The sequence below is a fragment of the Periplaneta americana genome, chromosome 13 (assembly GCF_040183065.1).
Source record: "Periplaneta americana isolate PAMFEO1 chromosome 13, P.americana_PAMFEO1_priV1, whole genome shotgun sequence".
Taxonomy (NCBI): Eukaryota; Metazoa; Arthropoda; class Insecta; order Blattodea; family Blattidae; genus Periplaneta; species Periplaneta americana.
Genome location: NC_091129.1, coordinates 47,522,518 through 47,536,585, shown reverse-complemented (window position 1 = coordinate 47,536,585; position 14,068 = coordinate 47,522,518).

Here is a 14,068-nt window from a genome sequence, read left to right as displayed (position 1 = left end):
ATGTTTTTGAAGCACCTGGAACGTGTTATATTACACAAATATTGCATGATGCAAATATCAGGCGATTGTTCTCGCAGCGTCTTATGTTACACAAATATTGTATAAGCGCTTTCTGCTATGTGTGCAAATATTATGCAAGGTTGCTAATTTTACATTCGGCGATGAAATTCCCGTGGTAGGGGCATAATACTGCGACACGCCTCTGGTGTAAGACTTGCCATTAGGTGTGTAATGACCAGTTTGAAGGGTAACTTGCGTGAAGTGGGTTGCTTGGGATCGGGCTGTGGGGGGGTCCCCACGGCCGGCACAGACCGAGAAGACTTTTTTTGGTGTCTTTTTCTTCCGCCCCCTCCCCGGTGGCAGGCTGACGCCGACGGTTCCGTAGGGGGGGCCAGTTTCAAAATGGCTTCTACGCGCTCTTCTTCTCCTCCTTCAGTTAAAACTAATAAGAAACATAAGACAGGAGAAAGTACGACTGGTGGTCATATGACGAAAATTGCTATGGAATTGGACCCCGAGAAATTTACTGTAAAAGTGCCGCCTCTTTTTATGAATAAATATATACGCATAATTTTATGTTGTTACTACTTTGTTTTACCAAGCACATCCCCATCCCCAATGACTAGATTCAGTTTAATCATTGACATTCTCTCAATCATCCTCAGGTTTTATCATACAAACATGTAATGAACATTTCAAATCTACCACTAACAAATCAATAAGCTACCACTGGAATTATGTTATATTCTGGTAACATATATGTTTAGAATAATCTCAACTTATACACCAATTCTTAAAGATTATTAATATTTGAAAACCAATATACTAATTCTTAATATTGCAAAAGGATTAGTAATATTTGAAAGGAAAGTTTTATAGGTTAATTCTCTAAACGAACCCAACCCTTTGGTTATGTGGGATGGAAATGGATAGTTAAGACATAGAAGAAATTACAGTGCAAAACTATTTCCAAAAAGAACATTTATTACAATTCGAACATTCTTCATAATCAAGCTTAACATTCACGACGCTTCATCATGGTCACTGTTTTTTACACTCAGAGCATTTAAATTGTGCGATTTCTTCTTCTTGAGCTCAAACCGAGACTGGAGGTGCAGTATAATCTAAATTAAAATAAAAAATAAATATTGTGAGACATTATTAACGCTATGGCTGCTATTACACTACCAAAGTTTTTTTGACGAAGATCTTTTATAAAATTTGTATTATAAAATATATGATAGTGTAATAGTTGTATAAATTCGAGCGTATTATTCATCATCTTGACCCCCTCCAACTGCTGTCTAAACTTGTTCAATGTCAATTATTCCAAACTGCAATACTTGTTTCATTACACTTCTAAATAATTCACCTCATCATCCAGCCATATTACCTCCAAGGTCATTATCAAAAACATGTTTTTTTATCATTACTCAGCAATTTCATCGTCTGATGTAAAAGTAGGAACCTTGCATAATATTTGCACACATAGCAGATAGCTATTATTTACTTGTAATCAATACAATATTTGTGTAACATAAGACGCTGCGAGAACAATCGCCTGATGTCAATTAACAGCTTGCATATTATTTGCATCATGCAATATTTGTGTAATATAACACGTTCCAGGTGCTTCAAAAACATATTTTTATCATTACTCAGCAATTGCATTGTCGCCGGAAGTGATTCAGCAAGCTTGCATAATATTTGCACACTTATGCATTACACAACATATACATCTACATTGATTTATCTGCTACAATTACTGTATTACGAAATAATAATGTCACATTCTGATGAATTTAATGTTGGTAATAATGTATGGCTTAAATTAAATATTAATCAATCCAATAAATGTTACTTCAAAATATTTTAAATTGGAAAACCCTAATAATAATAATAATAATAATAATAATAATAATAATAATAATAATAATAATAATAATAGTAATAATAATAATAATAATAATAATAATAATAATATAAAATAACAATGTCATGTTCTGCAATTGTTTTTTAATCTAATATCATGTACGAATAGAGTGTAATATATTTTTTTTCTTCACTCAGCAATTTCATCGCCGGATGTAAAATTAGCAACCTTGCATAATATTTGCACACATAGCAGAAAGCGCTTATACAATATTTGTGTAACATAAGACGCTGCGAGAACAATCGCCTGATATTTGCATCATGCAATATATGTGTAATATAACACGTTCCAGGTGCTTCAAAAACATGTTTTTATCATTACTCAGCAATTGCATCGTCGCCGGAAGTGATTCAGCAAGCTTGCATAATATTTGCACACTTATGCATTACACAACATATACATCTACATTGATTTATCTGCTACAATTATTGCATTACGAAATAATAATGTCACATTCTGATGAATTTAATGTTGGTAATAATGTATGGCTTAAATTAAATACGCTAAACAAATCACTCAATTTTACTTCAAAATGTATTACACTGGAATAATAATAATATGAGAAGAATGTATGTGTTTAATTTACAAGTGTGCTACATTAATTTTTTTATAAATTGGCTTAAAGTACAACCATTTACGCCATCAATAATTCCCGCATTCCAATTTCCATTTCCCATTACTATTTATCAATTCAATTACCAGTACATTAGAATCTTAATATTTTTTATCAATTACTCAACAATTGGCTCGTCACTCTTTAATCTTCTTTATGTCGAATAATATTAATAATAATAATAATAATAATAATAATAATAATAATAATGAGTAGAAGAAGAAGAAGAATGTATGTGTTTAATTCACAAATGTGCTGGATTATTTATTTTATCAATTGGCTTAAAGTACAACCATTTACGCCATCAATAATTCCCGCATTCCAATTTCCTTTTCCCATTACTATTTATCAATTCAATTACCAGTACATTAGAATCTTAATATATTTTATCAATTACTCAACAATAGGCTTAAAGTACAACCAGTTTCAGGACATCCATTGGACAGCTGGCCATTATTGAGCACTTGCGTCTTCACCGGATGTGAATTAACAGCTGGTATATTATTTGCATTATGCAATATTTGTGTAATATGACACGTTGCAGGTGCTTCAAAAACATGCTTTTATTATTACGCAGCAATTGCATCACCGGATGTGAGATTGCATAATATTTGCACGCGTAATCACATCATTGTGTAGATGAAATCTTAGACATGTATGAACTTGTGTATTTCAACTATACAAACTTGAATGAACTTGTGTATTTCAACTATACAAACTTATATGAACATATGTAATTCAAATTATTACGGTACACCCCAACCTGCACTTGTGAATGACGTCACACTTTAAGTTATGCCGTGTGTATTGCAAATTAATACCCCCCTCCCCCATTTCCAACTTCAGCCACATCCTGTTTAATTTACAAGTGTGCTAGATTAATTTTTTATACAACCATTTATGTCACACATTCCAACACCCATTCCCCAATCAATTAAATTACCATTACATTATAATCTTAAGAAAAAGAATGTATGTGTTTAAGTGTGATAGATTAATTCTTGGACACTCGCCGGATGTGACCTTGCATACATAGCAGTGCGAGTGAATCAGCATAATATTTGCACACATAGCAGATGGGATTTTCGAACATGTATGAACTTGTGTCTTTCACCCGAGAACAATTGCCGGATATGAATCAGCATAATATTTGCACACATAGCAGACATTACATTGAGCAGATAAACATGTATGAACTTGTCATGCCATTACATACCTACACGTGATACTTTAACCTTGAACTCTTAGATTGCCATTTATGACGTTACGCCCCTTTCCTACGCCATACTTTAAGCCCCCCACATTGAGGAGATAAACATGTATGAACTTGTCATGCCATTACATACCCGCATGACGTCACACTTTAACCTTGAACTCTTATGACGTAATTTAAGTTACGCCCCTATCCTACGTCATACTTTAAGCCCCCACCCCCTTCGTGACGTCATACTTTAGCCACGCCCATGATGTCACGCCCATTTCTGACGTCACTTGCCACGCCCACCTGTGAAGTCACTTGCCACGCCCCCTCGCTCCTGCCTAGCTCCTGGGGTTGCCTTCATTTCTTATCTACTCTAGAGTCTTAAAGTATGTAATAATAATACTAATAATAACAATAATAATAATAATAATAATAATAATAATAATAATAGTAAAAGTTATCAAATGAGTGAAATGGTGTACATAAAAACGAATGTAAACGAACGTTGAGGTCATGTTAAGAGGTTCAATTTAATTAACTTTCTCGTGCATTCTGTTTCTTTTCCAGTTTCCTGTTTGCCTCTGTCGCTTTCTGCATCTATCCGGTGAAACGAAAGAAGCTTGTACACTAAATTCTTTCACAGACATTTGCAACTAAAAACGTAACTACGCTTTCACTTTAGGTTTGCATCATATATAATTGAATACCAAGTCATTGTTTTAGTTTTGTTTAAAATTTTAAAAATTCATAAATTATTATGAATCATAATATGAAAAAATGCACCATACAACTGAAACATATTGCAGTGTATTTATACTACTGTGATTTACATTGAAATAACATATTTTGTGTCAATCAACTTATTTTAACCAATTTATTATAACTTAAAAATGAGAAGTATTATGTGAAAAAGTAAATAAATCAATTAATGAAAATATGCAAAAAGGGTCCCCATGTCCTTTCGACGTTACCATAACATTGCTGTGAAACACAATTGATAAGTTGAAGATACTAGAAAAGAGCTGTAATCTTATTTAATTTCCATGTGGATAAATCTGTACAAATGATCCCACATATTTCTTCAAAGTCTTTTTTGAAATTATCTCACAACTAAGTTTTTGTGGCTTATACCCTATTGTCCGCGCACCCACGTATTATAAAAACATTCCCTTGAGTGTATCGCTAAAAACCCTCAGGGCTAATATGTATATAGCACGCCACAGGGATATAGGATTTAGGCATAATAAATATAATTGCTTAGCTGTATATTGGTTTCATCAACATCCGAATATTCATATTAATTTATTCTTTCATTGTTATCTACTTAAGTATAGATCTTTCATTGCAAACTCAGAATTTTCCAATCTTTCCTATTTTACGCTTTTTTCTTAGTCTCCGCCTAAAATCCACATATCTCATTATTCTATGGCATATAATTCATATTTCTGTCGAACTTTTATCCCGTTCACCATTTCTTCCAGTTCATACTTCAGAGGCAGTTTCTTCGTAGCCAATGACCAGCTAACTTCTTTTACTGTTTCTTATCATTTTCAGCATTAATCCTTCTTCATCCACTTCCTCCAGCACAAAATCATTTATTTTGGCCGTATATTTCAGGCGTTCCATTCTTCTCAATATCCGCATTTCAAATGCTTCTAGTTGCTTTTCTTCATCATATTGTCCATGTTTCTGTCCATAAAATGCAACAATCGAAAGAAAACACTTCACTAGTCTATACCTTATTCTTTCTCCACAAGTCCGCACAAGAAGCTCTATTCCTATTAAAACTTCTTTTGCCATTACTCTCCTTTTTCGACTTTCTGGAAGCATCTCATGTTACTATTTATAGTATTCTATATGTCAAGTATCTGCTGTTAGTTGTTCTACAGTCTCATTTCGAATTCACAAGTTAACTTCATTATTTTACTTTCGATAATCATCGTCTTAGTTTTGTTTCATTTATCTCCATCCCAAACTACTCGCAGCACTGATTTTGCTCCAGTATAGTGTCCCTGAATATCATATCTTTTTATGCTAACATTGGGATATCAACAGGAAATCTTGTGCACTTTTTCGTTCTTCCCCAAATATGATCCGCTATCATGTATTAAGAACAGTTGTTTACTAAATGCTGCTAGTAAATGTAGAAAACTGTAGGTCATAATGGTCATTCCTGTCGAACTTCTATCCCTATTCTTCCTCCCTCTCACAATAAATTGTTTCCCCTTTAGGCTATGTTCCAGCCACTCTATGATTTCGTGTTTTGTGTTGGACATATTGGGTATTTTATTTAAGCGAACATATGGTGCTGTATTTACACTTCTTTTAAAAAATTAAAAAATTTGTTTAAAAACCAATCACGAAATGAATCTGACGTCATTTCCTATGATAATCGCTAGTCTTTTTAGACCTAAACACACATTTCTATCAGTTTTCGCTTATCGTGCGTGACAAATAATTAATATGCTCCCTTCCCTATAGGCACTTTCAGATCCCCATTTCCAGATGAGTCCTTCCAAACACATTTTTTAGTATGATCTGATTCTTCCACGTCTCGTCGAAGTAAAATATCTGTCGAGTGTCGCCTGATTTCTTGATGTGAGGCATTGTGTGCAAGAACTTCCATCTAGCCGCAAATATGTCGTTTCGTTACATTAGGAATTTTCGTCCATCAGTTTTTCTGTGTCGCAACCCGAGTTGTTTCAGTAATCTCTTAGTGAAAGAAACAGAATCACTGTAACCTACTTTTTCGTTCAGCAAAAGGTTAATTTCTTAGTTGTGGGAAATTCTCTTCTATCATAGAATTAAAAAATGGTGCGTCGTACAACGTCTTTCTGAAAGTCACTCTTTTAGGTACATTTATATGTTTTCTAGGCGAGACAAACAATTTCTTAGCACCCTGTGTTTCCGCTATTTGCACTTCTCTGCATACATGTGGCACTGTTGATAAACTTATTCAACACGTCTAGGCAGTTAGTACTTGACATTTAATAAAAGTTAATTTTTTACGGTTTTATCCGGACGAATATTTTCTGCAGAAACTGTAGACACTAAATACAATTTTCTGAACTTTGCTACTATATCCACTGGATCGATTACTTTCACTAGTACTGGCCTTGCTGAACGACATAATTGAATTTTATGCTACTAATAAACAAATAAAGTAATAAACTGATAACAACACACAAAAAAATGGTTATTGCAAACGAATTATTGATTTCATTGAAGGACACAAAGCATATTGAACACAACACACAACGCAAACAGAAATAGAATTGACATTCTTGGCTCTCGTTTCATAAAACTATTTTTCTCGGGAGTTTATATTTATGAATGGGTAGACACTTACTGTTTATGGTTAATAGTCTTGGTACTTTCTTATCGACAAGCAGCTGTATAAATATCACTCGTGAAAGATCATAAAACCATGATTCATATGATAGGCCTACGCTTTAAGACGCATAAAATGCGAACCGCTTAGCTTAGAAATGAAATTCTATATTCAGAAAAATAATGTCATTCAACCTAAACACATATAGATACCCTGTCACGAAAAACTTGTCCGAGGGTACGTATTATTTTTACAAGCGGCGTAAACGAATGTCCGTACGCGGCAACGCAGCACTGTTGCTACTGGCAATGCCTTCTCGATCTAGACCAGGCCGTGGGTTGTGTGACGTCACTAGAAGAGTCGGGCTTTTTTATTTGAGTGTATGGAGTTCTGTGAAATATATTACTTTATTGCGTATTAGTGCTCAGTTTTATTAAGTATAATAGGGTAAACTAGGGTCTGTTGGACAGTCGGGCATGTTGGACACTCCGTATTTTAACGTGTTACCATGCCACTTGTGGGCACCACATTCAGCTAGAAGTCAATGACGGAAGTAGCCACGACTGGAGCTACTTCTGTCATTGACTTCTAGCTGAATGTGGTGCCCACAAGTGGCATGGTAACACGTTAAAATACGGAGTGTCCAACATGCCCGACTGTCCAACAGACCCTAGTTTACCCTATGTGCATAAGTTCCATTTACTTGTTGTTGCATATTATTATGTTGCAGGAATACTTACAAAACTGTGCTTCTTGAAGTGAAGAGAGATTTTTCCATGTTAACATAACCTGTGTGCATTATATGTGTGTGTCTAATGTCTACCCACTTCACTTGCGTGATTCCGGTTCCACATACTGCGGATAGATGGCAGGACTGTGACCCATTTTCGAGTTGCACACCACTTTGGCGGGTGTAAGTACAATCTAGGGAATGGATGGGGATAACGATGAAGGTGATGAAGGGACAAAGGGAAAATCGGTGCCGGCACGTAGCCTAATCCTATCGAAGAGCACCAAGCGGGCTGCTAGTTTTAATGTCCCCATCCGACGATAAAGCACTATCAACAGTCATACATGCCTGCTCTTCAAATGCACTGCGAAGAGATTTTGGATTTAAGCCAGGCATATTGGTGCGCAATTTAGTGATTAGAAATTGTGCACCGCCTAGTCCTGAGGTGTAATTTTACATGAAAATTGCTTATCTCGCCGGGAATCGAGCCCGGGCCAGTTAACCTGGAGGCAGACGCGCTACTACGGAGCTAACTCGGCGGAATGTTCATGATTATGATTTTAGAAATTTTCAACGACAATGTTATCTGAATTAATTTTAATAAAACGCTTACATGCTGAAGTTCACCAAGTTCATCGTTGATGCCCATTCCTCAAAGTCTTACGGAATGAGAACTTGTAACCATTTACTACTAACACTGGCTTGTTTCTCCCACTTATCACCACTTCCACCTTCCTAATGCAATACAGTACGTTTTTTCTCTGAGGCTTAACGAAGATTAATTGCAAATGGTGTTACAGGAAGCGCCCAGACGTCAGTGAGATCTCTATCAAATTGAATTGAAAGCACAATATTTTGGTGTTTATACAGTATTGGAATACTCGTTTATGCATATTTCCTTAATTTGTTCACTTCATTAAAATATCCAAATATTTACTATAGTTACTAATTTTTTATTTTATTTTCCTTTACATATTAACGTATTTCAATTTGTAAAAATAATTATTAGTCAGAAATAATCAAACTGATAGAGATAGAAAAATTTGAGAATGTTGTCTGGAAAAACCCAAGACCTAGGTCTCGGACCTAATTTACCGAACACATAAGGTTCGGAAATTTACCGAGACCCGATTTACCTAGATCCTCAACCCCATTCTTACTTCCTTCCTTACTTACATACTTACTTACTCACTTACTTACTGAATTTTAAGGAACCCGGAGGTTCATTGGCGCCATCACATAAGCTCGCCATTAGTCCCTCTCCTGAGCAAGATTATTCCGGTCTCTATCATCCTATCCCACCTCCCTCAAATCTATTTTTATATTATCTTCCCATCTACGTCTCGGCCTCCCCAAAGGTCTTTTTCCCTCTGACCTCCCAACTAACACTCTATATGCATTTCTGAATTCGTCCATACGTGCTACATGCCCCGCCCATCTCAAACGTCTGCATTTAATGTTCCTAATTATGTCTGGTGAAGAATAAAATGAATGCAGTTCTGTGTTGTGTAACTTTTTCCATTCTTCTGTAACTTTATCCCTCTTAGCCCCAAATGTTTTTCTAAGTACCTTATTCTCAAACACCTTAACCTATGTTCCTCTCTCAAAGTGAGAGTCAAAGTTTTACAATCATAAAGAACAACCGGTGATATAACTGTTTTATAAATTGTAATTTTCAGATTTTTTGACAGGAGACTGGATGATAAAAGCTTCTCAACCGGATAGTAACAGGCATTTCCTATATGTATTCTGTGTTTAATTTTCTCCCGAGTAACATTTATATTTGTTACTATAGCTCCCACGTATTTGAATTTTTCCACCTCTTCAAAAGATAAATTTCCAGTTTTTATATTTCCATTTCGTACAATATTCTCGTCACGAGACGTAATCATATACTTTGTCGAATACAATATATCTGACCAATAGTTGATCTATTATGCCTAAAACCACACTGATTATCCCCAATAATTTCATCTACGTACGGAGTTAATCTTCTCAAAAGAATATTGGACAAACTTTTGTACGACGTCAACCATAGTTATAATCCTCGAAAGTTACTATAGTTAGCCTTCTCCCCCTTCTTAAAGATAAGTACGATTATGGACTCCTTCCATTGTTCTGATACAATTTCCTTTTCCCAGATACCAAGTGCAACCTCATAAATTTCGTTAGATAATGCGCTTCCACCCTCTTGTATTAATTCTGCTGGACTTTCATCGATACCTGAAGACTTATAATTTTTCAGATTTTCTATTGCAGTTTCGACTTCAGAAACTGTGGGTTCGGGTATAAATGGCTCAGCAGTTTTTATTTCAATTTCCTCCCGATCATTTCTATTTGGCCTATGTGTATTTAGTAGTTGCCCAAAATAATTTTTCTATTTGCTCTATAGCCATAAATTAAAAAATATGTTCTAATACGTAATTATTATAATTATGTGGTATAATGATTAAAAAAGAAAAAAATTATAATAAGCTGTGTTTCATTCAATTGGAAATTATAAAAAAATCAGAACCTCTTAAACAGTTTCAAAAATTTCACAACTAAAAAAGTAATGGTGACACATTAAACACACTCATTGCAATATTATACTATTAAGTTCTAAACACATTTAAATGAATGTCTGCTCGTTCCTTACTGCGCTACCAGAGTGCAGCGAAATAACAGAGAAGTGCGACTTAGAGACAAGGTTACTTTCTGAGTATACAGTATCTGTCAAGAAAGAACATTCTACTGACACGTAGCATGAGGTATTGCACATGCTGGAGCATCAATTACATGAGCAATATCTTTCCCATTGCACTTAATTCTGTATCTTCATATTTCAGAGTTTGTTAATGCTATGGCAAGAACAAAAATGTAGCCTATTTAAAACCAATTACCATAAAACAGGGTCCATCGCCGATAAATATTCAGCATTTGCTCTTTTTGGATTGGGAGAATACTCCGGAAAAAACCTGTCAGGTAACTTGTAACAAACAAGATGTTAACCCCACTAACTACACACCTCGTGCCAAAAAGAAGTTTATTATGTAGACAGGGAACAACAATACATTGCATGTCATAAAGAGAAGAATGAAATAATTAGCTATTGTAATTCTTTAACCTTCCACGCAACGCACTCATGTTACTCTTATCTTTCGATAATCTGTGAAGTCTCAATTACGTACATTTTTTGCCCTGTATGTAAATTAAAGTCCGACTAGCTCAGGGTTGGCCAACTTATTACATCTCTAAGGGCACATTTAATTTAGAGAACTCCATAAGCGACTTATCATCTCTTAAGTGAATCCTCCAGATTGAAAAGCCCACAAAGCCCATTTATTCATAATTGATTTATGCCCACATAATGCTTGCTAAGAATGAAATCAAATGATTTATGTAGTTTGAATTCAAAAACACACTAATTTTTAAAGAAATGTTTGTTAAAAGTTAGTCTAAGGTTTAAAATTCCCTATATTTATTATGAGTTACTGTCAATTTTTTTCAATTCATGAAGGTGGATATAGGAGCTTTTGAATCTACAGAATTCAATTATAGTTTTATTGATGATGAAGGAGATATACAAGTTGTGATGCGCTTAATATAATAAACCAAAATTAGATTTGTGGACATTTGTCATTTATCACCAAAACATACAAATAAAATTAATAATAATTAGAAAATATAGAACATTCACGTGCACAGTAACATCTGCGAAAAACACAAGTTTTTCAAGAATTCGAGATTTTCGAGATCGTTCTGAAGTTCAACACATATAGATTTGGAAACGTGTCCCTTCAGGAATGCAACTATTTTCTGATGAAGTACAAGTAATCGTAGAACTCACATTGAACGGCTTAAATGGGCTAAGCACATTGAAGTAGTCTGAAATAAAGTCAGCACGATAACGTACAATTTCTATTATATAGGAGATATCATCGTGCAACATAGAGTACATTGGATAATTTTCACGAAGAAAATGATCGGTAACATATGAAATTCTGGCTTGGGAAGTTATGTAAATCGCCCATTTAGAATACAAAGGAATATTTAAAACAAAAATAATCTTGAAATAATTCAAATTCTTTTGTCCTTTTTGTTTTAATACACAAGACTTCTTGTATTCTTCATTTCTTAGAATATCTCTTAAGATTATTAGAAATTACTGACATGGATGTGATTGTAAATAATTTATAGATAGTCTAAGTTTTAGAGACATTGAACAGATTTTGAAAGTAGTTTTGAAACAGGGTTGACATAAGAATTTTCTTCGTTCATAATGTCATGCACTCATTGAAACGTTGGATTAATGTCGCGTTGCCTTAAATAATCCTAATTCTTCGGCAGTCGGTGAGCTGTAGGCTAGATCATACTATCTTGAATGTCAGTATGTAAATCCAGAATTTGCTCAAAAATAAACTTCAGAAGTAAATCAATATTTTTCAGAAAGACGATGGTAATTTATAAGCTGCAATTGATTTAAGGGAATATACTAATATTGGACTCAAGAATCAGGGGTTCCAATCAAATATATTAGACTGCTTGGCGTGCTATACATAAGAAACACAACAAAAGTGAAACTGGGTACAGAAGGAACACCAACATACAGCGAGGAGTAAGACAAAGAGATCCCTTGTCACCGAAGATCTGTAATTGTGTATTGGAGGAGGTCTTTCGCAAGTTATCTTTGGGGTCGCATATCTATCGACGGAAGAAAACTGACCAATCTACGCTTCGCTGATGATGTGGTTCTGTTTGCAAGATCCAGGAAACGATTGGAAGAGATGCTGAACGAATTGTGCGAAAAAAAGCATGGCAGTAGGCCTAAAAACCAAAGTACTGACAAATAACGCAGAAGGGCAGATGATCGTCAACAATGCGAACATCGAATTTGTCACGCAATACATTTACCTTGGCCAGACCATATCATTTCAGAACAGCATGGATAAAGAAATTGATAGACGAATAGCACCGGCATGGAGAAAGTTTTGGAGTCTGTCCTTCATCCTAATGGACAAGAGCCAGAAATTGCAGAACAAGAGACAGGACTTCAACAGGTGCATTGCACCTGTACTTCAATGTGGAGCGCAATCCTGGTCACTCACCAAGAAAAAGGTATTAAAATTAGGAAGATGCCAAAGAAGAATGGAAAGGAAAATACTCGGAATAAGCCTGAAGGACAGAATCAGAAACGAAGAAGTACGGCGACGAAGCGGCTTAGAGGACGTGGTCACACTCGCTAATAGGATGAAATGGCGCTGGGGAGGACACGTGGTATGAATTCATTTTACCAGATGGGCACACACGGCGACACTGTGGGATGCAAGAATTGGCTGGAGAAACCGTGGACGACCGAGGACCAGATGGGGGACAAGTTCAAGTTGCAGCTAGGAGGACTGTGGACCAGAATAGGTCGCCAAAGAACACGGTGGAAGGACGCAGTCAACCAACTTTGAGCGGGGGCAACAACCAGTGCTAGTGAAATTGTGGACAAAGAACTAGGAATGTAAATAGACCATCAGGACGACTCTTCTGATGGTCAAGACTTGAGCCAACCCTGCCCAAGCAGGAGGCCTTGCCCCACAGGGGGTTACGGGTTTTATTATTATTATTACTATTATTATTATTATTATTATTATTATTATTACCATTATTATTATTATTATCATTATTATTATTACTAATATTGGAGAGATATAAGAGTTCACATTATTAATTTTATATCTGCGAGTAATAATAGAGTTGAGACTAGATGCAATGATCTATGATTTAATTGTTGAATAATAACCCCTGCTTCCTAAACAATTATTTATTTTATCATTGAAAAACAAATATATATATATATATATATATATATATATATATATATATATACCTTATATTTTCTTTGAAGTTATGGGTTCAAGATTGAAAATTATAGCGTTGACTTTACCAACTTGGCTTCATTGTAGTTAATTTCCATACCTTGTTCTTATAAAAGTTTAAATTTAGACCTAATTTTTTAAATAAATGTTGAGCTATGGTGAACAGTTAAAGCTCTTGTAAGTTCTTTTGCAAATAAAAGAGTGTTCTCTGCAAAATCTAGGCCTCTTAGGCCTAGTAGATCAGACTGGATGCTATAGCCATATTTACCAGCATTCGTGTGTTTCAATAATTCATTAAGAATGTCGTCTTTTGCCAAGTGCTATAAATAGGAGGCAATGGTGAACCCTGATCACTTCTCGGTGGAGAGGTATGGCTTGTCATCGTTGATTAGATTCTTCATAAACCTTGTTATT